This window comes from Lathyrus oleraceus, chromosome 4 (assembly GCF_024323335.1).
Source record: "Lathyrus oleraceus cultivar Zhongwan6 chromosome 4, CAAS_Psat_ZW6_1.0, whole genome shotgun sequence".
NCBI classification, from domain to species: domain Eukaryota; kingdom Viridiplantae; phylum Streptophyta; class Magnoliopsida; order Fabales; family Fabaceae; genus Lathyrus; species Lathyrus oleraceus.
Window position 1 is genome coordinate 146,846,390 of NC_066582.1, and position 25,914 is coordinate 146,872,303.

Consider the following 25,914-nt stretch of genomic DNA (forward strand, 5'->3'; position numbering starts at 1 on the left):
TCAACGGTATTCCCCAGTAGTGCGATACTGGAGGAGATTTCTGTCGTGCGAGATGGAAGTTGAAAGATGTTACTCTGAGGAGTTTAGCATCATGACGTTAGAGCAACAACATTCCCCCTAGTAGTGCGATATTGGAGGAAGAATTTCTGTCGTGAAGGATGGAAGTTGAAAGGTGTTACTCTAAGGAGTTCAGCATCGTGATTTTGGATCAACAGCATTCCCCAGTTAGTCTCCGGCAAGCGTCTGCCTGGTTTTGACATATGTAGATGTCATCCTTGCGATACCAGTAAGTGTCGTGTCGATCCCCGTAATGTCTCTTTTCTTTGGTGTCAGTAAACATCATTGTTCGATGTCAATAAACGTCGAGTTCCTTCCCAGTCATCAGTAAATGTCTAGCCGTAATATCCTTTCTTTGGTGTCAGTAAACATCATTGTTCGATGTCAGTAAACGTCGAGTTCCTTCCCAGTCATCAGTAAATGTCTGGTCGAATATCCTTTCTTTGGTGTCAGTAAACATCATTGTTCGATGTCAGTAAACGTCGAGTTCCTTCCCAGTCATCAGTAAATGTTTGGTCGAATATCCTTTCTTTGGTGTCAGTAAACATCATTGTTCGATGTCAGTAAACGTCGAGTTCCTTCCCAGTCATCAGTAAATGTCTGGTCGAATATCCTTTCTTTGGTGTCAGTAAACATCATTGTTCGATGTCAGTAAACGTCGAGTTCCTTCCCAGTCATCAGTAAATGTCTGGTCGAATATCCTTTCTTTGGTGTCAGTAAACATCATTGTTCGGTGTCAGTAAACGTCGAGTTCCTTCCCAGTCATCAGTAAATGTCTGGTCGAATATCTTTTCTTTGGTGTTAGTAGACATCATTGTTCGATGTTAGTAAACGTCGAGTTCCTTCCCAGTCATCAGTAAATGTCTGGTCGAATATCATTTCTTTGGTGTCAGTAAACATCATTGTTCGATGTCAGTAAACGTCGAGTTCCTTCCCAGTCATTGGTAAATGTCTGGTCGAATACCCTCTGATATGTCGCCATCAGAGTGGTGGTTGGTGTTATTTCCGGCATTGCCAACGAAATTATCAAGAAAATGGAGAACGAGGTTCATGATTTGGCAAACAAGAGTAATATGAAGTTATCGGGGTCCAAATGCGGTGATCCGGGATCATCCGCGCAAAGCAAAAAAAAAAATTCGGGGTTCAAGAAAAACGAAAAAAAAGAGGAAATCATCAGAAAGTTTCGGGGTTCAAGAAAAGCAAAAAAATATAATAATCCCCAGCGGAGCGTAAATTGTTCATCTGTTCTTAGTATTCAACCACTTTTCACCCTGATCATCTGAAAGCCGAGGCTGTTCATATCGATAGGTTCGCAGTGGATTGAATAGGGGCAGCTGTAACACCTCAAAATTTGCCCTCCTCTTCTTGGGATTAGTGTAGCATATTGCATTTCATTTTTTAAGACATTAGGCATTGCATCTTTACATATCATGTGAATAATAAGAAGGTCATCCTCTAAGGTCTTCTTAGAAGATAGAGAGGTTAAGAGATTCATGCCTGAGGGTCTTATTGAATTGATGATCAATCATCTGAGGGTTGCTCTTCAATTAGGGTTTTATTGGCTCCTCAAGGGTTGAGCATTATCCTGCTTGCATGAATATATCACCATCATCATGGTTTTATCATCACCAAGGGGTTCATTATTCATGATCATGTTCCTTGGGATTAGGGTTTTTACCTCTGGTCAACCCTAATCAATGGTATTCTTTCAACCAGGGATTTTCAAGGTGATGAGATCTTTCTTGAGAAGGAGATCATCATATGATGTTATTGAGCTTGTACAAGCTAGGGTTTCATTTTGGAGCCATTTCATCAAGTGGTTGAGGCTCAAAGTCATATGTGCATGTTCAAGTCATCTAGGGCCCATAAAAAGTCAATTGCAAGTCAACTGAGGGCTAGGAGGGGGAGAAATGAGTTTAAACATCTCATTCATGTTCAAAAGAGGCTTATTCATCATTGCAAATGCATATCTTGAAGAATTTGAAGCCAGATCAAAAGTTTCCAAAAATGGAAAGTGACTTGTAATTTCAAGTTTCCAAAAATGGCAAGTTTTTGGACCAACTTCAACTTGACTTTCCAACATCAAAGAAGCTTCAAATGAATTTTTTCCCAACATTAAAGTTGAAGATCTTTCTCTCCCATTTCCAAAAAGTCCAAGATCATGAGCATCTGATGAATGGTTGAGGAGATATGATCCAATCATTGCCAAGTGTGCATGGAACTTCAAAAGGCCATATCTTTTGAACCAAGACTCCAATTTGAGTGCTCCTTTTTGCATAATTCTTCTCATGACTCATATTTTCCCAAATACATCATTACATGGCATGAAATTCATTCACACAACCATTTGCTCATGCATGTTATTTTTAAAGGGAAATTGCCAAAATCAAAATTGGTTGATCACATGAATATAATTCCAATTCCAATGTGTGCATGGGCTGATTTTGAGTGAATTTGGGCCCTCTTTGTGCACTGTTCACGTAGCCATTCCATGCATGAGGTGAAAATGGCAATTTGTGCATACACCTTATATCTTCATAATCTCAATTAACCATGGCTTAAAATTAATCTCAGATTAATTAACAGAGGGTATAAAAGCTTAATGATAATTGCATTGCTCAGAACAGAGGATTCTAGATCTAGAATTTGAGTTTTCATCCAAAATTTCTCTCACAAAAAACTTCAAAGTTTTCCATATAAACACCATTTTTCTTGGTAGATTGTTGATGCTGGTGAAGTTTAGAGCAAGAATCAATCGTTACTTTGTCCAATTCGTGCCAAAATCATGCATGCTCAAAGCTTGAAGATGGAGATGAATCTTGAAGATTGAGCTCGATTGAGTTGGTTTTAGCTGCAATATTTCACATCAAGCTTCAAGATACTAGTTGAGAAGAATATCTGGAGCTAGAGAGGGCTGTAGCACGCGTTTTCATTACATTGTTCTTCAAGAAGGTGAAATTTCGATCTCCATTATTTGCCAATCTATGTACATAGATGTGTAGAACTATTTGCTGATAAATCTGATGGAAATTTCATGTGAAATGGTGCATTATTGAGTGAGATATGTGTGATTGAAGTTTGATGCATCAATTTTATTTTGCTCGATCTGCATTTGTTGTGATGATTTAGCATGAATTGATAATGGATTATTGATGTACGTTGCATGAGCTTTGATTTGGTATAATTTTTGATGAATTCTGGAAAATTGGCTTGAAGCTCATACTGTTCATCATCGTCTTCGCGAGGAAGACGGTGTTTTCCAGCTTAGCGACGGCCTAACGTCCACCTTGCGTCCACTCTGGTTCGCTAGGGTTTTCGTGTGAAATGACCGCGTTACATGTGGCACGCGCTTCATTTCAAATTTGTAACGACTTCGATTCCTGGCGCCACCAAATTTTCAAACTAATGCTTCATTTTACATTTCCCTCCTTATTCTCCATGTACTTGTTCATTTTGATTTCAAATTTTTCTTCCAACTTTGGAAATTCATAACAATTTGAAAAATGCTCCAAATAATTCCTGGTTTTTTGCCACTTGATCCTTGGAATGTCTAGAATTGTTTGGTGTTGAATTCTGAAGTTGTGCATGGCTGGATTTTGAATTGTGTTAGAATATGTGAACATGTGTACATTTGTGACCTTGCTCCATTCATCTTATCATGAAATGCTTGATATTGATCCAAATGCCATGAAATTTTACATGATTGTACCTAACATGTTAATGGATGGTTGAGGCTTGGTTTGGTATTTTTCTCATTTGCCATTTCTGTTTTATACACATGTTTGCATGGTGTGACAATTTGTATCACACATTTGGTTGATCAACTTGCACAATTTCATTTCCATATCAAATGACCTCTGTTGATTCTGATTTTTTGTATGATGATTGTATTGGATGTGTTGTATGCTCGTGATTTTTTCCAGAATTATTTGAATCATTTCTGTTTTGATTTGGAATTTTCATTCTCAATGTCCATTTGAATGCTTTGAAATTGTCCTTGACTTCTCTTGCACATGAAATGCCTTTGCTTGATGATTTTGTTTTGGTCCTTTTTAGGACATGTTAATATGTGTTTGAAGTTGCTTTGTGTTGAAAATTAGCTCCTGTTTTGAATTTTTTCTTCACCTTTGACCCTAGGCCTTGACCTAGTGGTTTGTACTTACATGTGAGCTTTGAATTTCAGGACCAAGCACCTAATCTCCATGGTTGACGTTGCTTCATCATTTGAATGTTGATATTTGCTATTGATTACTAACATTTGGTTGTTTTGTAGGTTGATGATAATTCACTTGAGTTTGCCTTATGGCTTATATGTTGTACATTGGGATTGTTTGTTTGTTGTTGACTATTGCCTGTTTGTCTGAATACTGTACTGATTTGTTTAGTTGTTTACACAGGTACCTAAGTTGCTTTAAGTTCATTTGAACTTTGAACTTTGTTTTGCTTGTGGTTGGCATACCACTTAGGTAACTTCCTTAACTTCATGTAGTCTGGAAGACCTGTCATGTTATTTTGGCAGGCACCTGTCTGAAGCCCTCCTTAAGAGGCCATGTTTTTGCTTGTTTACCTTTGTGCCATGTACATCTAAAGACCTCCTAAGTGAAGAGGCATTGGCAGATAAAAGGGATGTGAAATCCATCCCCTGCTACTCAGTTGTGTCATTTATCTTGCTCACACCCTGTGTTGATGCACTTTGAATAAAAGCCTAAAATCTTGTTGTGTCAAGTCATGTGGAATAGAGTCCCACATTCTGGACTCCCACATATTCTTTGATTCAAGCTCACCCAGGCCTGGGTTAAGAGCTATGAGGCATAACCCACATCTCCATTTCATTTGCTCACCCTAACTCTCAATGTTAGAGGTTAAGAGCCTGACTACCCATTCCAGTATTTGGCTTGTTTGTCAAGGTCGATATGACCCCTTGACTAAAGCCTAACCTTGCTTGAGCCTCCTTGGTTGTGTATAGTGTGTGCTATTTTCTTTTGATGTTTATCTGCTTAGCTTCTCATCTCCTTTCTGTAGGAGTCGTATGATCAACTTTTGAGGAAGTTGACGTACGTAGAGATAGACTTGAGTTGACTCACTGCCTGTGTGAGTCAAGCTCTTGTTAGAAACCTCAACCTAGGACTATTATGGATTACATGATAACTATTAGGCTTGAGTCAGTCTCCCTTTTAGTTTGTCATTCCCAGTCTCTGGTTAGGATATAAATTTCTCCCCTGTTCAGGGGAACTACGTTGCCCTGATCCTCATACCAGATGAGGTACGTATGCAGGAGATCGTGTGAGATCTCTCCGGGCACCCTTTTCCTTTTTTGCGTGTGTTTTGCTTGACAACTATTAGGTCCGAGTTCCCGACTCCCTTCTAGTCTGTGTGTTCTCCCTTTTTCTTTTTTTAACCCTCTTGTTTGTGTGGAGTCTGATGTAAGCCCATCGATTGGCATTCGGTTTCCTTGTTTGTTTGTTGTGTGCTTGGAGTCTGACGTAAGTCCAGCGATTGGCAGTCGGTTTCCTGTGGGTTGTGTGTGTGGAGTCTGATGTAAGTCCAACGATTGGCATTCGATTTCCTTGTTTGTGTTTGTTGTTTGGAGTCGGACATAAGACCAGCCATTGGCAGTCCGTTTCCAGTTGTGTGTTTGCCCTGATGTCTCAGCGTCTTTGTGTGCGTTTTGTTTCGGCGTGCGTTAGCCGTACTCCGGTAGCTCTGATTCTCATTCCAGATGAGATACGTAGGCATAGGATGCAACATCCTAGCGAGCCCGTTCCCCTCTTCTTCCATCCGTGTCTTATTCCAGTGTGTGTGCATTCTTTTGAGCAATGTTTAGCAACCTTATTCTATTCTTCTGAGTATGGATCCCGTCGAGTACGACGGACATGAGGGGGTGCTAATACCTTCCCCTTGCGTAACCGACTCTCGATCCTTGTAATCTCCGGTCGTAAGACCATTCCCTTTCCAGGTTTACTTCGAGCGTTTCCTTTCCCTCTTTTGGGATAAATAACGCACGGTGGCGACTCTGTTTGTTTTGCTTTTTCCCGCCGGTTTTTCGCGTAATGCGACACATACATCCTAGATTCAAAGCTCTATGGCTTGCAAGGCTAGGGTTTATGTATGAATCAAACCTTAAAGGTATGACTTGGTTCTTCATCTGATCATAAGGGAAGGGAAACCCTAAATTGCTTGGGTTTTAGGGCATGGACTCAAGAAGACCTCATCATGGCATTGTTTAAGCGATTCAAACCCTAATTTCTTGATGCTTTGGTTATGAGACCTTATGGGTGTTCTCTGGGCATTGTCTTGGCTATCAAAATCGTAATGGAGGGCTCATACATTAGAGATTTGCTTGTGAAGAACATTGATTCATTCATCCTCAAATTTACATGCCTACATGATGAAGGTTTCATCTGATTCATGACTGGGTTCAAGCCTCCACATATGCGTCCTGGTTAGCATCCCCTAGGCCATTGACTTAGATCTCTTGATGTTTTCAATTGCATAGGCTCATGGTCCTCGATTCCTAACCCATGATTGCAATATATCATTGATCCCTTGGCCAATTTGCTTGTGTCTCATAAGGGAGCTAGGCTCTGATTCTTGATACATCCTCTTAATCCATTTCATTCAATATGATTTAGATGATCTAATACGGATGATTCACATTGTGTCTTAGGATTTACTTGTCATCAGTATAAACTATGTTATGGCATGACATGACTATTGGTGTAAAATGACATTTTTAGTCATCTGATTGTTCATTTCACAAGCGTTGATCATTCATTTTTACCATTACATTCCATTTTATATTAACCATAAGAGTTGATCGTTAATTTAGATCTTTTTCACCCAAGTTGACTTTTGGTCAACTATTGGCTTTTTGGTCAACCAGTTGACCAAAGTCAACAAATTGAAAAACTCTACGAAATTCATTCAACACTGAATCTTCCTCTCAATCTCTCAAATTCTCTCGATCACTCTAGAGTTTAGACTCTTCAAAACTCTACGCACAGAAGCTGGAGCTCACAACACAACAATGTGAAAAAACAAGAAGGAGTAGAAGAGCTGCAAGAGAAGCTGAGCAAGGAGGATAATGTTACCTGAATATTTTTCAACCAGTCGAAGAACCACCAGAGTTGCTCCGGTAGGTAAAAAAAATTATGCATCTTCTTCAATCTTTCGTCACCATAATGCAATGTAAAGCTCCAAGAATCAAACCCCTCTTAGAGGAGGCTTTGATTTTGTTGTGTTTGTTCTTAATTTATGGACTCGATATTGTTAGGGTTCATACGTTTTGATTCGGCTTAGTTTTAAGGTTAAGAATTTGGCAAATTTGGTAACCAATTCATTTAGCGGTTAAGGAGACAATGAGATTAATGGCTTTATTTCTAATTTCTGGAGGAGCTCCACCACTAAGAGAGCCTCCGGCACGGCGGAGACTGAGAGAAAGAGAGAGGAAAGTGTTGGAGTTCAGTCTCATTCTATAGACTTAACTCTCTTCACATGCTTCAATTTTCAATGTCATTAAAGCTTTTCCATGCGCATTAATCACATGACCGTTATCCATGTTGCCACGCATACCGAGGGTTGACTGGTGTTGGGAGACATGTCGCATGGACTCGCTGCTTTGGATTTCTGCCTTATCCATTTGCTGGCAGCGCATGTGAAAGGTTCTCTTGCTGTTTGGCCCCTCGGGGTGGGCTTAGATCATTACAGAACACCATTTCTATTACCAGCACACCCTTTTTTATTTGTGCCTCATGAATTAGATAAGGCTTTGACCCAAAGCCCAAGCGTATTTGCACTCAACACACTATGTATACGGTCATACCCCCTATTGAAAGCCCATTGTTTTTATTTGTTTTTGTTCCTTTTTTTGGGTTAATTGTTTTAGTTTTCTTAATTGTGGATTAATTAGGCTAATTAGAAATTTAATTAGGATTAATTTGATTAACATGTTAGATCTTTATAGAATTTAATTAGGATTAGAAAATTAAAATTTTAATTAGAATTAATTCTTTTAATTAGAAATAATTAGAATAATTAATTTTAATCATAGTTTTAATTCCCTAATTATTTTCCATGTGATTTGACCATTTTAACCCTAGGGTTTAATTTTAGATTTTCATGTTCCCTTAGATTAGGGTCTGATTTAGGATAATTGATCATTTTTAATGGTTTTTTATGCGATATTAGGTAGATGATTAATTTGATCCCAAATGTTGCATGATCCCTTAGTTAGGATGTGTACATATTATTAACCTTTAGATTAGGATGTGCATAATTTTCAATTTAATTCAAGCCCTTGATTTAAGTTGATCAAAATAAATTTTAATTAACTAAATCCTTTGATTTGTGTATAATCTCACAATCTATTCAAGTGATCAAAATCCCCTTGATCACTTGATTGGACTATTTTCTGTAATCTTGTGGATCTCAAGGCCTCAAGTTCAGACTTTCATGCAAGGTGTAACACCCCGATAAAATAATAATAATTATTTAAATTAAGTTAATAGTATATTTATTAATTTAATTAAATAATTGGATTATTATTGGAATTATTATTATTATTGGAATAATAAAGTTGGAATATATATATAAGGTCCCATTTGGTAAAAAGGGTTTTTACGTGAAAACCAGAGAAGCGACAGAAAGTGGAAAAGGGCAAAGAGGAAGAGCAAGAGAGCAAGGGTTGAAGAAGAGAAGAGCTTGAAGCTTTAGGATTGCCGGATTAACTCAGGTAAGGGGGGTTTATCGTCGTTTAATGGGTATTATGGGTTAACATGTAATGGGTAGTGATAAGCCATTGATTTGACCCTAAATGGGGATGTTGAATGCTGAAAAATTGAGATGAATAAGTTATGTAAAAGCTGTAATTGAATCTGTAATTGGATGAGTCTTGATTTTCCGAAAGTGTAGCTTTTTACGGAATTGGAATCGGAGGTCCGGAAGTCCTCCAACGGCGGAAAATGCGGAGAATTCTGCATTCTGCTTCGTGTTAGCGCAGGAACAGCTTTCTGTCTTGCGTTAACCGGTTAACCCAGGGTGTTAACCGGTTAACACTGTTATGAACTGTGAAAATATTGTTGTCTGTCTTGCGTTAACCGGTTAACCCAGGGTGTTAACCGGTTAACACTGTTGTGATTTCTGAAGATTTGCTGTTCTGTTTGCGTTAACCGGTTAACCCAGGGTGTTAACCGGTTAACACTGTTGTGAATTGCCAGGAAGCGTGTTCTGTGTTGCGTTAACCGGTTAACCCAGGGCGTTAACCGGTTAACACTGTGTGAAAAGTGAAAAATTTATATTTAAATGTGGTGTGCATGTTTGATGTTTGGCCTATATTGGCGTATGATATAATAGGGATCATTTCCCGTTGTTTTGAGCGGTAGGGGTATTAGTAGAGCGTGCTAATACTGTGATTGATTATGTGGCATGATATGATTATGTGATAAATATGTGGATGATGTATGATTGTATGCATAATGCTGTGGATGTATCTATTATGTATGCAATTGTGAATGGACTGTTTATGGCTTAGAGTGTGAGCATATGTCCATTGTGGATGGTTGTTGATGTTTGCATGACTAAGTGATTTAGCTTGCATATTGTGGCCTTTATGGTGGTAGCTAATTCCCATGGTGAGGAATTAGTGAGTGAGTTATTGTGGATTGTTGTTGATGTTTGCATGCTAGGTGAATTAGCGTGCATAGCATAGCCCTTGGGGTGGTAGCTAATTCCCATGGTGAGGGATTAGTGAGTGAGTCACTAGGTCTCAAATGAGTGGGACTAGTGAGCTTGGTAGCCGTATCTGGATTTGATCGGTGAGGTTGAACTATATGTTCACGAATAGTCGGTACCGCATGCATGGAGTCTCATTGCATAATGTATGTATTGTGTATAATATGAATGGATGTGTTCCAATATTATATGTGTGTTTTGATGTTTATGTTGAGCATGATTATGAGTATGAGTTGATGTTGCCGTTACTGAATGTGTGATATGATTAGGGTGATGAGATGTGTTCATTTACTTAGCATTACATGATATTTTATAATGCTTATTATATCGATTGAGGAACTCACCCTTACAACTATGTTTCAGGTAACGTGCAGTGATTGAGTAGAAGCTAGTCCTTGGGGTCTAGTGTAGTTCCTTAGTGAGTCATGCTCTGGTAGATGTAACATCGGGACGGGATGTTTTGCCTTGTTTTCGGTTTGGTTGTTGAATAACCTTACATGTAATGTGTTACATGTTTTGTATATCGTGGTTAATTTCTATCCGCTGCGAATTATGCAAATGTTTATTTTGATGAATAAATGAGCATGACGAGTTAAATTAGAACATGGTGTGAAATGTCAAGTGTGACACCCTTAAATTGCATATATACTCTGATTTATGTTTGGTTGTTTTAATTATTTTTTGGGGTATTTTAGAAGGGTGTGTTACATTAGTGGTATCAGAGCATAGTCGGTCGAGTCGAGTTGTAATTATTTTGTTCCCCTGTACGTGATAGGTGTTGTGTAACCCTATCAGTACTTATTGTTTTAGCTTGTTGGGTTTTCAGAATAGAGATGGCTGGAAGAGGTAGAGACGATGCTGCGATTGCTGAGGCTCTGGGTATGCTAGCTGGAGTACTTGGAGGGAATCCGAATGTTGTGGGAATGGGAGCTGCTCGTCAACTGAGTGAGTTCCAGAAGAACAATCCTCCAATGTTCAAGGGAGCATACGATCCAGATGGTGCTCAGAAGTGGTTGAAGGAGATCGAGAGGATCTTCCGAGTGACTGAGTGTGCCGATAACCAGAAGGTCAGGTTCGGTACGCATATGCTGTCAGAGGAAGCAGATGATTGATGGGTTGCTGCCCGCACTGAGTTGGAAACTGCTGGGAATGCTGAGATCACTTGGGCGGTGTTCAGAGAGAGATTCCTGAGGAAGTACTTTCTAGAGGATGTCAGAGGAAAGAAAGAGATAGAGTTCTTAGAATTGAAGCAGGGCAATCGGTCTGTTACTGAGTATGCTGCTAAGTTCACAGAGTTGTCGAAGTATTACACTCCCTATGATGAGGCTACTGGGGAATTTTCAAAATGTGTGAAGTTTGAGAACGGGTTACGTCCCGAGATCAAACAGGCTATTGGGTATCAGCGGATTAGAGTGTTTTCTGACTTGGTTGACTGTTGCAGGATTTTTGAACAGGATACCAAGGCTAGAGCAGAGAGCTATCAGCAAAGGGTTGATAGGAAAGGCAAGAATCAGAATGATCGTGGGAAACCGTATGCAGCTGGCAAAGGTTTCCAGAGACAAGGTGGGATGAAGAGACCTAGTAGGGGAGACTCCAGTGCCCCTGCTAAGTGTTACAGATGTGGTCAGGCTGGACATCGTATCCATGAGTGTACCAGTAATGAGAAGAAGTGTTTCAAGTGTGGAAAAGGTGGTCACTTGGCTGCAGAGTGCCGATTGAAGACTGTGACTTGCTTCAACTGTGGAGAGGTGGGTCATATCAGTCCACAGTGTCCTAAGCCGAAGAGAGAGAACCAGTCGGGAGTCAAGGTCTTTGCTTTATCGGGTTCTGAGACTTCTGCAGATGATCGTTTGATCCGAGGTACGTGTTATATTAATGGCTTTCCTCTTGTAGCTATTATTGACACAGGTGCGACTCATTCCTTTATATCGTTGGATTGTGCTGTGAAACTTAAATTAGAGATATCTGAGATGCATGGGAGTATGGTGATTGATACTCCTGCGAAGGGTTCAGTGACTACTACTTCAGTTTGTTTAAATTGCCCTTTGAGTATTTTTGGTAGAGACTTTGGGATGGACCTCGTGTGTCTTCCACTAGTGCAGATTGATGTTGTCTTGGGTATGAACTGGTTGGTGTTTAACCGAGTTTATATCAACTGTTTTGATAAGACTGTGATCTTTCCTGAGATTAAGGAAGGAAAGAGTTTGTTTCTATCAGCAAGGCAGGTGAATGAGGCAGTAGTAGATGGGGCAGAGTTGTTTAGGCTGTTAGCGACTTTGGAGGCTAAAGATAAACTGGTGATTTGCGATCTAGCCGTGGTGTGTGATTTCCCTGATGTGTTTCCTGAAGAAGTGAATGAATTACCGCCAGAGCGTGAAGTTGAGTTCTCGATTGATTTGGTACCTGGTACTAGGCCGATATCGATGGCTCCGTACCGTATGTCTGCTGTTGAGTTAGCTGAATTGAAGAGTCAGCTGGAAGATCTGTTGGATAAGAAATTTATTCGTCCGAGTGTGTCACCGTGGGGCGCACCAGTGTTATTGGTTAAGAAGAAAGAAGGTACTATGAGGTTGTGTGTGGACTACAGGCAACTGAATAAAGTGACGATCAAGAATCGGTATCCTTTGCCTAGGATTGATGATTTGATGGATCAGTTGGTTGTTGCGAGTGTGTTCAGCAAAATAGATTTGAGATCGGGGTATCATCAGATACGTGTGAAAACTGAGGATATTCAGAAGACTGCTTTCAGAACAAGGTATGGACATTATGAGTATTCTGTAATGCCTTTTGGTGTGACTAATGCGCCTGGAGTATTTATGGAGTATATGAATAGGATTTTCCATCCGTACCTAGACAAGTTTGTTGTGGTGTTTATTGACGATATTTTGGTGTATTCGAAATCTGAAGAAGAGCATGCTGAACATTTGAGAGTGGTTTTAGAAGTTCTACGAGAAAAGAAGTTATTTGCTAAACTGTCCAAGTGTGAATTTTGGTTGGAAGAGGTTAGTTTTCTTGGTCATGTGATTTCAAGAGGTGGTGTTGTTGTTGATCCTTCTAAGATAGAAGCGGTATCTAAGTGGGAAGCTCCGAAGTCAGTTTCTGAGATAAGGAGTTTTCTTGGACTTGCAGGTTATTATAGGAAATTCATTGAGGGATTTTCTAAGTTGGCGTTACCGTTGACGATGTTGACTAGAAAGGGGAAAGCGTTTGTTTGGGACTCAAAGTGTGAGGAAGGTTTCCAAGAGTTAAAGAGAAGGTTAACTACTGCTCCTATTCTGATATTACCAAGTCCATCGGAACCATTTGAGGTTTACTGTGATGCTTCATTGTTGGGTTTAGGTGGTGTTTTGATGCAGAATAAGCAGGTTGTAGCTTATGCTTCGAGACAACTGAAGGTTCATGAGAGGAACTATCCGACACACGATTTAGAGTTGGCAGTTGTGGTATTTGTTCTGAAGTTATGGAGGCATTACTTGTACGGGTCAAGATTTGAGGTTTTCAGTGACCATAAAAGTTTAAAGTATTTGTTTGATCAGAAAGAGCTGAATATGAGACAGAGGAGATGGTTAGAGTTTCTGAAGGATTATGACTTTGGTTTGAATTACCATCCGGGTAAAGCAAACGTAGTGGCTGATGCATTGAGTCGGAAATCATTGCATATGTCTATGTTAATGGTTAAGGAATTGGATTTAAATGAGCAGTTTAGAGATTTGAGTTTGGTGTGTGAGAGTACTCACAATAGTGTTAAATTGGGAATGTTGAAGTTAACGAGTGGTATTCTGGATGAGATTAGAGAAGGTCAGAAATCCGATGTGCTTTTGGTTGATAAGTTGACTTTAGTGAATCAAGGTCAAGGTGGTGAATTCAGAGTTGATGAGAATGGTGTTTTGAAATTTGGTAATAGGGTGTGTATTCCGGATGTTACCGAACTTAAGAAGAGTATTCTTGAGGAAGGACATCGTAGTGGCCTGAGTATTCATCCTGGGGCTACGAAGATGTATCATGATTTGAAAAAGTTATTTTGGTGGCCGGGAATGAAAGGAGAAATTGCGAGTTTTGTTTATTCTTGTTTGACTTGTCAGAAGTCAAAGATTGAGCATCAAAAGCCGTTTGGGCTAATGCAACCGTTGGCTATTCCAGAGTGGAAGTGGGATAGTATCAGTATGGATTTTGTTTCTGGTTTACCGAGGACAATTAAGAATTTTGAAGCTATTTGGGTGATTGTTGACAGATTGACAAAATCGGCTCATTTCATTCCGATCAGAATGGATTATCCGTTAGAGAGATTAGCTGAGTTGTATATTGAGAAAATTGTAAGTTTGCATGGTATTCCGTCGAGTATTATTTCGGACAGAGATCCTAGATTTACATCGAAGTTCTGGGAAGGTTTGCAGAGGGCTTTGGGAACTAAGCTGAGATTGAGTTCTGCATATCATCCGCAGACTGATGGTCAGACTGAGAGGATGATTCAGTCACTGGAGGATCTTTTAAGGGCTTGTGTTTTGGAAAAGGGAGGTGCTTGGGATTGTTATTTACCTTTGATTGAGTTTACCTACAACAATAGTTTTCATTCGAGCATTGGTATGGCACCGTTTGAAGCTTTGTATGGTAGGAGATGTCGGACACCTTTATGTTGGTATGAGTCCGGTGAGAGTGTTGTGGTCGGACCGGAAATTGTTCAACAAACTACGGAAAAGATTAAGATGATTCAGGAGAAGATGAGGATTGCTCAGAGTCGTCAGAAGAGTTATCACGACAAGAGGAGGAAGTCACTTGAGTTTCAAGAGGGAGATCATGTGTTTCTTTGTGTTACTCCGATAACTGGGGTTGGTCGAGCTTTGAAGTCGAAGAAGTTGACACCTCGATTTATTGGTCCTTATCAGATTTTGGAGAGGATAGGGGAAGTAGCCTATCGTATCGCTTTACCGCCGTCACTTGCGAATTTGCATGAGGTTTTTCATGTGTCTCAGTTGAGGAGGTACATTCCTGATCCGTCGCATGTGGTCAAAGTAGATGATGTACAGGTGAGAGATAACCTGACTGTTGAAACATCACCTATGAGGATCGAGGATCGAGAGTTGAAGCAGTTGCGGGGTAAAGAGATTGCTTTGGTAAAGGTAGCTTGGGGAGGACCAGCAGGTGGCAATGTGACTTGGGAACTTGAGAGTCAGATGAAGGAGTCTTATCCTGAGTTATTCCCTTGAGGTATGTTTTCGAGGACGAAAACTCTTTTAGTGGGGGAGAGTTGTAACACCCCGATAAAATAATAATAATTATTTAAATTAAGTTAATAGTATATTTATTAATTTAATTAAATAATTGGATTATTATTGGAATTATTATTATTATTGGAATAATAAAGTTGGAATATATATATAAGGTCCCATTTGGTAAAAAGGGTTTTTACGTGAAAACCAGAGAAGCGACAGAAAGTGGAAAAGGGCAAAGAGGAAGAGCAAGAGAGCAAGGGTTGAAGAAGAGAAGAGCTTGAAGCTTTAGGATTGCCGGATTAACTCAGGTAAGGGGGGTTTATCGTCGTTTAATGGGTATTATGGGTTAACATGTAATGGGTAGTGATAAGCCATTGATTTGACCCTAAATGGGGATGTTGAATGCTGAAAAATTGAGATGAATAAGTTATGTAAAAGCTGTAATTGAATCTGTAATTGGATGAGTCTTGATTTTCCGAAAGTGTAGCTTTTTACGGAATTGGAATCGGAGGTCCAGAAGTCCTCCAACGGCGGAAAATGCGGAGAATTCTGCATTCTGCTTCGTGTTAGCGCAGGAACAGCTTTCTGTCTTGCGTTAACCGGTTAACCCAGGGTGTTAACCGGTTAACACTGTTATGAACTGTGAAAATATTGTTGTCTGTCTTGCGTTAACCGGTTAACCCAGGGTGTTAACCGGTTAACACTGTTGTGATTTCTGAAGATTTGCTGTTCTGTTTGCGTTAACCGGTTAACCCAGGGTGTTAACCGGTTAACACTGTTGTGAATTGCCAGGAAGCGTGTTCTGTGTTGCGTTAACCGGTTAACCCAGGGCGTTAACCGGTTAACACTGTGTGAAAAGTGAAAATTTTATATTTAAATGTGGTGTGCATGTTTGATGTTTGGCCTATATTGGCGTATGATATAATAGGGATCATTTCCCGTTGTTTTGAGCGGTAGGGGTATTAGTAGAGCGTGCTAATACTGTGATTGATTATGTGGCATGATATGATTATGTGATAAATATGTGGATGATGTATGATTGTATGCATAATGCTGTGGATGTATCTATTATGTATGCAATTGTGAATGGACTGTTTATGGCTTAGAGTGTGAGCATATGTCCATTGTGGATGGTTGTTGATGTTTGCATGACTAAGTGATTTAGCTTGCATATTGTGGCCTTTATGGTGGTAGCTAATTCCCATGGTGAGGAATTAGTGAGTGAGTTATTGTGGATTGTTGTTGATGTTTGCATGCTAGGTGAATTAGCGTGCATAGCATAGCCCTTGGGGTGGTAGCTAATTCCCATGGTGAGGGATTAGTGAGTGAGTCACTAGGTCTCAAATGAGTGGGACTAGTGAGCTTGGTAGCCGTATCTGGATTTGATCGGTGAGGTTGAACTATATGTTCACGAATAGTCGGTACCGCATGCATGGAGTCTCATTGCATAATGTATGTATTGTGTATAATATGAATGGATGTGTTCCAATATTATATGTGTGTTTTGATGTTTATGTTGAGCATGATTATGAGTATGAGTTGATGTTGCCGTTACTGAATGTGTGATATGATTAGGGTGATGAGATGTGTTCATTTACTTAGCATTACATGATATTTTATAATGCTTATTATATCGATTGAGGAACTCACCCTTACAACTATGTTTCAGGTAACGTGCAGTGATTGAGTAGAAGCTAGTCCTTGGGGTCTAGTGTAGTTCCTTAGTGAGTCATGCTCTGGTAGATGTAACATCGGGACGGGATGTTTTGCCTTGTTTTCGGTTTGGTTGTTGAATAACCTTACATGTAATGTGTTACATGTTTTGTATATCGTGGTTAATTTCTATCCGCTGCGAATTATGCAAATGTTTATTTTGATGAATAAATGAGCATGACGAGTTAAATTAGAACATGGTGTGAAGTGTCAAGTGTGACACCCTTAAATTGCATATATACTCTGATTTATGTTTGGTTGTTTTAATTATTTTTTGGGGTATTTTAGAAGGGTGTTACACAAGGCATCCCAGACAAACCAACCAATGGATTATACAAAGCATATGAAAGGTGTTTCTTCAAGAGCTTGTCATTCAAGATTCAAACTTTGTGACATGAGCCTTGAGAAATAGGAAATGAATGAGAGTGGAGAATTACATTAACTCATTATGAATATCTTTGGGTATGGGATGAATGACCCAGTTGCTCGTCGTATCCACCTCTATTCGTAGACTTTAGCATAATTTAGATCATATGATTGTTAAGTCTCCCTTCAAAGCAACAATGCAATAATCAATAGCCTCCATCAACAATGTATTAATCATGATTCAAGTTGTATGCCATGAGCCTTAAGTAACAAAGAATGATGACAGTAGAGCAGTCTTATCCTTGTCTAGGGTATCCTTGGGTACAGGACGAATGACCCAGTTGCTCAAGGTATTTGCCTTTGTTTATAGAATTTAATGCAATTCGAATCGAATGATTGATAAAGTCTTCATCATCATAAAGAGTAACAAGGATTCTTCCTCAACAACTTGAAAGCTATGATGAGAATCACATGCCACGATCCTTAAGTAGTAAAGAACGAATTAGAGTGGAGAATTCTATTAACTCATTCTGAATATCTTCGGGTATGGAACGAATGACCCAATTGCTGATTGTATTCACCTTTACTCATAGACTTCAGTATGGTTCAATCCTAATGATTGCCAAGTCTTTTTCATCTTTCATTATCATATATCATTCATCTTTAGGCATGGCAACAGGGTGGGTTGGGGACGGTTTTTACCTCCCCGAAACCCATACTCAAATTCCCAAACAATACATATTCCCCGCCCTAAACACAAACGGGGATGGAGAATAAAAACCCAAACCCGTCCCAAACGGGTTCGGGTTGGGTTTGGTATCCCCGCCCCACCACCATTCATTTAGTGAAATCATTTTTTTTAATAGAAATATTTATTTTTTCCAAAATAAAATTACATTACAAATAATAAAATAAAACAATCTAAAAAACTTCTATACATACATTTCAAATATTTTAAATAATAAATTCAAATTAAAATATCAAAACATTGACCACATATTTAGTATTCTAAATTATCAAAAATAAATAATAATGCACATAATAAAATAAATGGGGCGGGTTCTGGGTGGATACTAGTGTCCCCATTACCCGACCTGTCCCCATATTTTATAATTGGGGAAAACCCAAACCCAGTCAAAACGGGGTTTCCCCGTCAACTTAGGGGGGTTCGGGTGGGTACCCGCGGGTACGGGTTATGTTGCCATGCCTATTCCTCTTGCCTCATCAGTCTCTTACTATCTTTGTTTTGATCGTAGTGGGCTGAACTATGAAATCTTCTACTTTCTCATTGCACGGTGAAAATACATAGGCACAAGGATTCAGATTCTCTGCGAGCTACCTTATTTATTTCTACCCTATTTGTTATTCTTCATTGATCAATACCATCTTTTTGGAACCAAATACTTTATCCCTTTGGATTCTATGTATACTTTTGGGTCAATAACCAATGCCTTCCTTTGAACCAAGAGATGTTGCTTTGGAACCAAACACTTAATTCTCCATGTTTCTAGTTATAACAATATAATGGGGATGCCTATGTTCCTCCACATCTTAGTTTGTACCTCTTTTACTCTCCAATTCAAAGTTCACTTCCTTCAAGGATTCAATATACTACTCTTTGGTTTCAAATTGTTTGTTCCCTACAATGATATATTGTCCTTGTACCAACTATCATTCTCCTTTGGGTCCCATACTTATCCTTTTAGGATAGTTATCCATTTTGTGAACCAAGATATATTTGCTATGGAACCAAACACTTAATTCTCTTTGTTTCTGGTTATGACAATACATTGGTGATGCCTATGTTGAACCACATCTTAGTCTGTACCTTTTTTACTCTTCGGTTCAGAGTTTATTTCCTTCATGGGTTCAATATACTTTTCTTTGGTTTCAAGTTGCTTGTTCTTCCTCTAGTGATATAATGCTCTTGTACCAAGTATCATTCTTCTTTGGGTCCCATACCTATCCTTTTAGGACATTTGTCCACCTTATGAACCAAGAGATGTTTGCTATTGAACCAAACATAGAATTCCTTGTTTTTGTGGCTATGACAATTGTCATACGGTGAACTGGACTTTATCGGATTTGTAATCGCAATGTCGCGGTTAGCAAGAGTCGCCACCGACTTTTCTTTTATCCCCATAAGGAAAGGTGGAAAAGAACAGGAAAGACCTTAATTTTAGATTCTTAGGTTCGGGAGGTACTTTATACGAAGGGAAGGTGTTAGGCACCCTTCGTATCCATGGTTATCCATGGGCTCTTAATTGCTCAATCATTTATGTTTTCTAGGTTTGAAAAAGTGGTTGAGAAATGTGTGAAAAATGTTTTGAAAATGAGAATTTAACTTTGTAATGATTCTTGCATGAATGTATACAAAGTGGTTATCCCTCTTAATTTTGAAAATGGTTTAGAAAAATATAACTTGGCAATGATCCTAGTACGGATGTATGCTAAGTGGTGATTTTCTAAAAAAAGGAATGTTTGAAAGGTGTAAGGTGGGAAAAGTATTTTTTATTATGAATGAGCAATTAAGGTTGCACCTATCCGAGGTCTTTCCGGGCATTTCCCATCCTTATGAGGGTAAAACTGTCCTTACTATTGAGAAGTAAGTAATTTTATCCTTGGGATGTTGAAGGGTCATCGTAGGGTCATCGATCGGTCATTGAAGGCAACAGTTGTGAGGATACCTTAGCATTCGAAGGGACTATCATCATTTAACCGTAGGCTACGCCGAAGGGACATCGAGGGACAAAATCGTATTTTCGAAGGCAACATCCGAGGGACCATGATTTATTTTATGATGATTTAACCGAAGGGTCTTTGCTAAGGGTATCCCCATATTCGCGGGACATGACCGTTTTATACCGTAGTACCGTAAGGCCGCAAAAAGAGGTCCAAGATCACTTATTTAAAGGTCATATTTTAAAGTCAATTAAGTAATTAAGTCCATACTAAAATCAATACATTAAAATTAATACATTGAAATTAAGACATTAAAATTAACACATTAAAATTAATTAGGCCACTTAGGGTGAGTCTCCACAAGGGTATCCCACAAATAAAGTGGAAGACCTAAACAGCAATCTTTTCCTGGGACATATGAACCTTTGCAAAATTCAGCAAACGGGTTAGAATACCAAATCGGGGTGTAATCGAAGATTACACCAAAACAGTAATAGTATCAGGTAAGCAAAGCATAGTTATAGTAAAACAGGTCAGGTGGGCAAGGATCAAAACAGAGCGAAGAAATAGCGGCATCCATTATAACAATTCAAAGTATCCAGGCATACTTAAGTCCACATGCAAACCTCAAATATATTTATGAGTTAAATTATGATATCACACGCGAGTTAAGAACATAAAGCGATATCGCATGCAAATTGAGAAAATGAAGCTGTAATAATAATGCAAACCTGTTTGCAATCGAATTGCACCCTTGAGTTGGCGAGCCGGATTGAATTGGACGGTGGTAGCTTTGCGGCCGCCGGCTTTTCCTTCAGGGTTTCCTTTAGGGTTACCCGGGGTAAGTTAAACAGTAGTCTTGTAAAACACAATGCCTAAGCTGTTGGAAAAGTAAATGCGCAAAAGCGAAAACGGCCACGGAAAAAGGAATGTGAAAAAGTCCCCTTTTTAGGTTTTCAAGGTGGCTATTTATATTAGTGTCATTAGGTCATGCATGCTGCCCAAAAAAAGTCTTCAACGTGCGCATGGATATAGTGGATGCAGGGCCCAACATTCCTCAACGGATCTTCAAGTCTCCGAAGCGTTACCTGCGCCTACAAAGTAGGGGAATGGTGTGACGTTCATCACACCATGTGTGACGCCCGTCACAGGGGTGTGTTGCGTGACGCTCGTCACGCCTTTTGTGACGCCCGTCACAAGGCTGTGTTGCGTGACGCTCGTCACGCCCTCTGTGACGTCCGTCACAGGCACAACATTTGTGTCTTGCGCTTTGGGCTGGGCTTTGCTGTTTGGTTCGTTTTATTTTCTTTTTGCACCCCTTTTCCTCCGCTTCCAAATAAACCACTTTCATATTATCACTGGGTGAGCGTGTAGGCCAGTTTGGGTCATACGCGAGCTGGGCCTTTGTTCCTTTAAGTGTCATAAAATGAGTCGGAGTGCCCTGAAATGTCTTGAAATATTAATGGGCAAATTTTGGGGTATGACAGCTGCCCCTGTTCAATATTCTTGAACCGAGAGAGTAGAATGGTATGTGCCGTTCGTGGTCTGGAGGTGAAAGATTATTGAACACTAGAATGCCCCGAAAATTTGCGCTTGCCAATTGGTCTTGGTGGAGATGGGCTTAAAGATGCCATCCAGGAAATTTGATGAGGGGAGCTTCAGACTGTGTCGTACGTTAGGCCAATTTGAAGACATGGGGGCCACACTGGGTCGTACATTAGACCGAATAATGAGTCATCCATTAGGCTGCCGACTTCGCTGGGGAGTCGGAGTGTGTCATATGCTGTTGGGGATAAAGGATCAGAATGGGTCATACACTGGACCGTATCTGAATACCAGAGTGAGCTGTTCGTTAGGCAGGTGACTTTGATGGGGATGAAAGATCAGAACGGATCGTACGCCAGATCGGTTCTGAGTTGCAGAATGAGCCGTCCGTTAGGCTGAATCTGCTTGAAGAGGGAGTAGTCGTATACTAGACTACCATTCAGGAATGTGCCTGTCCGAAGGTAGCACCTGAGAAAGGGAGTAGTCGTATACTCGACTACCATTCAGGAATGTACCTGTCCGAAGGTAGCACCTGAGAAAGGGAGTAGCCGTATACCAGACTACCATTCAGGAATGTACCTGTCCGAAGGTAGCACCTGAGTAAGGGAGTAGCCGTATACCAGACTACCATTCAGGAATGTACCTGTCCGAAGGTAGCACCTGAGTAAGGGAGTAGCCGTATACCAGACTACCATTCAGGAATGTACCTGTCCGAAGGTAGCACCTGAGTAAGGGAGTAGCCGTATACCAGACTACCATTCAGGAATGTACCTGTCCGAAGGTAGCACCTGAGTAAGGGAGTAGTCGTATACCAGACTACCATTCAGGAATGTACCTGTCCGAAGGTAGCACCTGAGTAAGGGAGTAGCCGTATACCAGACTACCATTCAGGAATGTACCTGTCCGAAGGTAGCACCTGAGTAAGGGAGTAGCCGTATACCAGACTACCATTCAGGAATGTACCTGTCCGAAGGTAGCACCTGAGTAAGGGAGTAGCCGTATACCAGACTACCATTCAGGAATGTACCTGTCCGAAGGTAGCACCTGAGCAAGGGGAGTAGCCGTATACCAGACTACCATTCAGGAATGTACCTGTCCGAAGGTAGCACCTGAGAAGATGAAGGTTTAACTTGGTCGTGCATTAGACTGTCTTTGAGTTATTGAAGGTCAGACTGGATCGTACGTTAGATCGTATCTGAGTTGAAAGAGTCATATGTTGAGCTGAATCAGAATGAACCGTATGTTAGGCTGTATCTGTATACGTTGTACTTGCAATAAATGTCTGGGATGGGCTTAAAGATGCCATCGCTAGGAGGATATCGAAGTGTTGTCAGAATGAATGTTCCCATGAATTGCATCTGGAATATGTATCTGAATTTTGTCTGTGATTGATAAAGGCGTCTGCCTGAATGAGCCTTTTACTTTGACTATATCAGGAGGATAATTAATCTGCAAAGAAAGGTTAGCGCTATGCTATGTCATGATGCGTGAGATGTTTTATGCTTTCGAAAATAAATGCGAATGTTGTATGCATGCGTATGTTGTGAAACGATGTAATGAATGAGTTATGCGTATGAGAAGTTCTGCTTGGGGACTCTACTGGGGAAAATAAATCCCCATCTACTGATTGGAGATATTCGTGTTGAGGACCCTCTCTCGGCTGGGGGTTCTGATTGATGGTAGAGATATTCAACAGAGCCTGGCTGGGGGTGGATGAGATGATCAATCTGTCTGATGATGCCGACCTCTGTTGGGGAATACTGCCAACTTCTTCTGGGGAAAAACAGGCTTGCTGGGGGAAGAGAATTGGTAGTGGATTCATTGGAAGCATGATTAGACCTTTTCCTTGATCCTGAAGTAGGGTAGTAATTGCTATTGCTATTCTATGCATGTATTTTGGTAAACATTGGTCATATTCAAATGCACATATTAATTCAAATTAAATCAATGGACATTTACGCAACCAAAACAGAAAAGTAAAAAACAAAAGCATCTTTTTTTGAAAGAGGGTTGTATTGATTTTTGAAAGAAGGCCTATAAACAGGCAAATTGTGTACAAGGAGACAGAAATCCTAGTAAGAGGAAATTGTCAAAAACAAAGAGAAAGCTATGCAGAAAAAGTCCTATTGATTTTAAGTCTACTACTGCCATTATGTCTTCAAGCATCTCATCCCCTGCTATCGGATAGAAGTGATTGGCTTGTTCAGTCCCTGGAACCGGGTTGAAGGGGCAGAGAACGAGACATAGTCATACGCTTTAATCCCTAATTTTTACCTGGACCGCCTTTTCAGGTTTTCAGTCCACCGGGATACCCCTTTTTGCCCAAGCCGCCTTTTCAGGTTTTCGACTTGCCGGGTATACGTCTTTATATATTTATCCCTAACTTTTGCCCGAACCCTTTTGGCTCGCCGGGATGCCCTTACTTTTGCCCAGGTACGTCGACCTAGCGGGTCTCTTTTATGCGTAGTATTTTTTAACTATGTCCGCGTTCACAGGATGCGGGAAGTCTTCGCCATCCATTGTAGCAAGTATCATGGCTCCACCAGAAAATACCTTCTTAACCACAAATGGCCCTTCGTATGTGGGGGTCCATTTGCCTCTGGGGTCAGTTTGTGGTAGGATGATGCGTTTGATTACCAAGTCGCCAATTTGATACACTTGTCTTTTGACCTTTTTGTTGAATGCCCTGGTCATGCGCTTCTGATATATCTGCCCGTGACATACAGCCGCAAGTCTCTTCTCATCCATCAAATTTATCTGATCGAGTCGAGTCTGAATCCATTCGTCCTCGTCTAAGCCCGCCTCTTTCATGATTCTTAGAGAGGGAATCTGGACTTCCACTGGTAAAACAGCTTCTGCTCCGTAGACTAAAGAGAAAGGAGTTGCCCATGTCGAAGTGCGTACTGAGGTGCGATAACCATGGAGAGCAAATGGTAACATCCCATGCCAGTCTTTGTATGTTACTGTCATCTTTTGTATGATCTTCTTGATGTTCTTATTGGCAGCCTCCACGGCGCCATTCATCTTTGGCCGGTACGGAGAAGAATTATGATGCTTTATTTTGAACTGCGTGCAGAGTTCAGTAATCATCTTGTTGTTCAAATTAGTACCATTGTCAGTGATAATTCTTTCGGGGATGCCATACCGACAAATAAGACCATTCTTGATGAACCGTGCCACCACATTCTTAGTAACAGAAGCGAAGGAGGCTGCCTCCACCCACTTCGTGAAGTAATCAATAGCGACGAGAATGAAGCGATGTCCATTAGAAGCCGTAGGTTTAATCTCTCCAATCATATCGATGCCCCACATTGCAAAGGGCCAAGGCGCTGTTAGCACGTTCAATGGAGCAGGAGGTACATGTACTTTATCCGCGTAAATCTGACACTTGTGGCAGGTTCTGGAGTGATGGTGGCAATCAGCTTCCATGGTAGACCAATAATACCCTGATCTCAGAATCTTCTTGGCCATTGTATGTCCATTAGAATGAGTCCCAAAAATGTCGTCATGCATGTCTCCCATAATTCTTTCTGCTTCCTTTCTATCCACGCAGCGAAGCAGAGTCGAATCATGATTGCGTTTGTATAACACTCCATTACTCAGAAAGAATTTAGCGGAGAACTTCCTCAGGAATTTTCTGTCCTTGATGGATGCCCCTTCAGGGTATTCCTGAGTTTCTAAATATCTTCTTACGTCGTGGAACCAAGGTTTCTCCTGTACCTCCTCAGTGTCAAGTTCATAGCAGTGTGCTGGTTCATCTAATCGTCCAATGGTAATCATGGGAGCTTCGCTACCCCATCTGACTCTGAACATAGATGACATGGTAGCTAATGCGTCTGCCAACTGATTCTCCTCTCGTGGAATATGTTCAAATGTAATCTTCTCAAAGTATGGGATCAATGTCATCACCCGCTCTCGATAAGGGATGAGATTTGGATGTTTAGTCTCCCAATCTCCGTTGATCTGACTGATTACCAAGGCCGAATCCCCGTACACACTCAAAAACTTGATTCGCCAATCTATAGCAGCTTTGAGTCCAAAGATACATGCTTCATACTCAGCCATATTATTGGTACAATGAAAACATAGTCTAGCAGTGAGAGGCGTATGGTAACCTCCAGGAGAAATGAGTACGACCCCAACACCATGGCCCAATGCATTAGAAGATCCATCAAAGACCATAGTCCATCGGGATCCCCATTCGGGTCCTTCATCTGGTTTAGGTTTTTCATTATCAGTAACAAACATGACATCCTCATCTGGGAACTCAAAATTCATGGATTGGTAATCATCCACCGCTTGATGAGCCAAATGATCAGCCAACACGCTTCCTTTGATTGCTTTCTGGGTAGTATACTGGATATCGTACTCTGTCAAGATCATCTGCCACCTTGCTATTCTTCCGGAGAGGGCAGGCTTTTCGAACATGTATTTGATGGGATCCATCCTAGAAATCAACAAAGTGGTATGGTTCAACATATACTGTCTTAGTCGGCGAGCAGCCCAGGCCAAAGCACAGCAAGTTCTCTCGAGCAGTGAGTATCTTGTTTCACAGTCGGTAAACTTTTTGCTCAGGTAGTATATGGCATGCTCTTTTCGACCAGACTCGTCA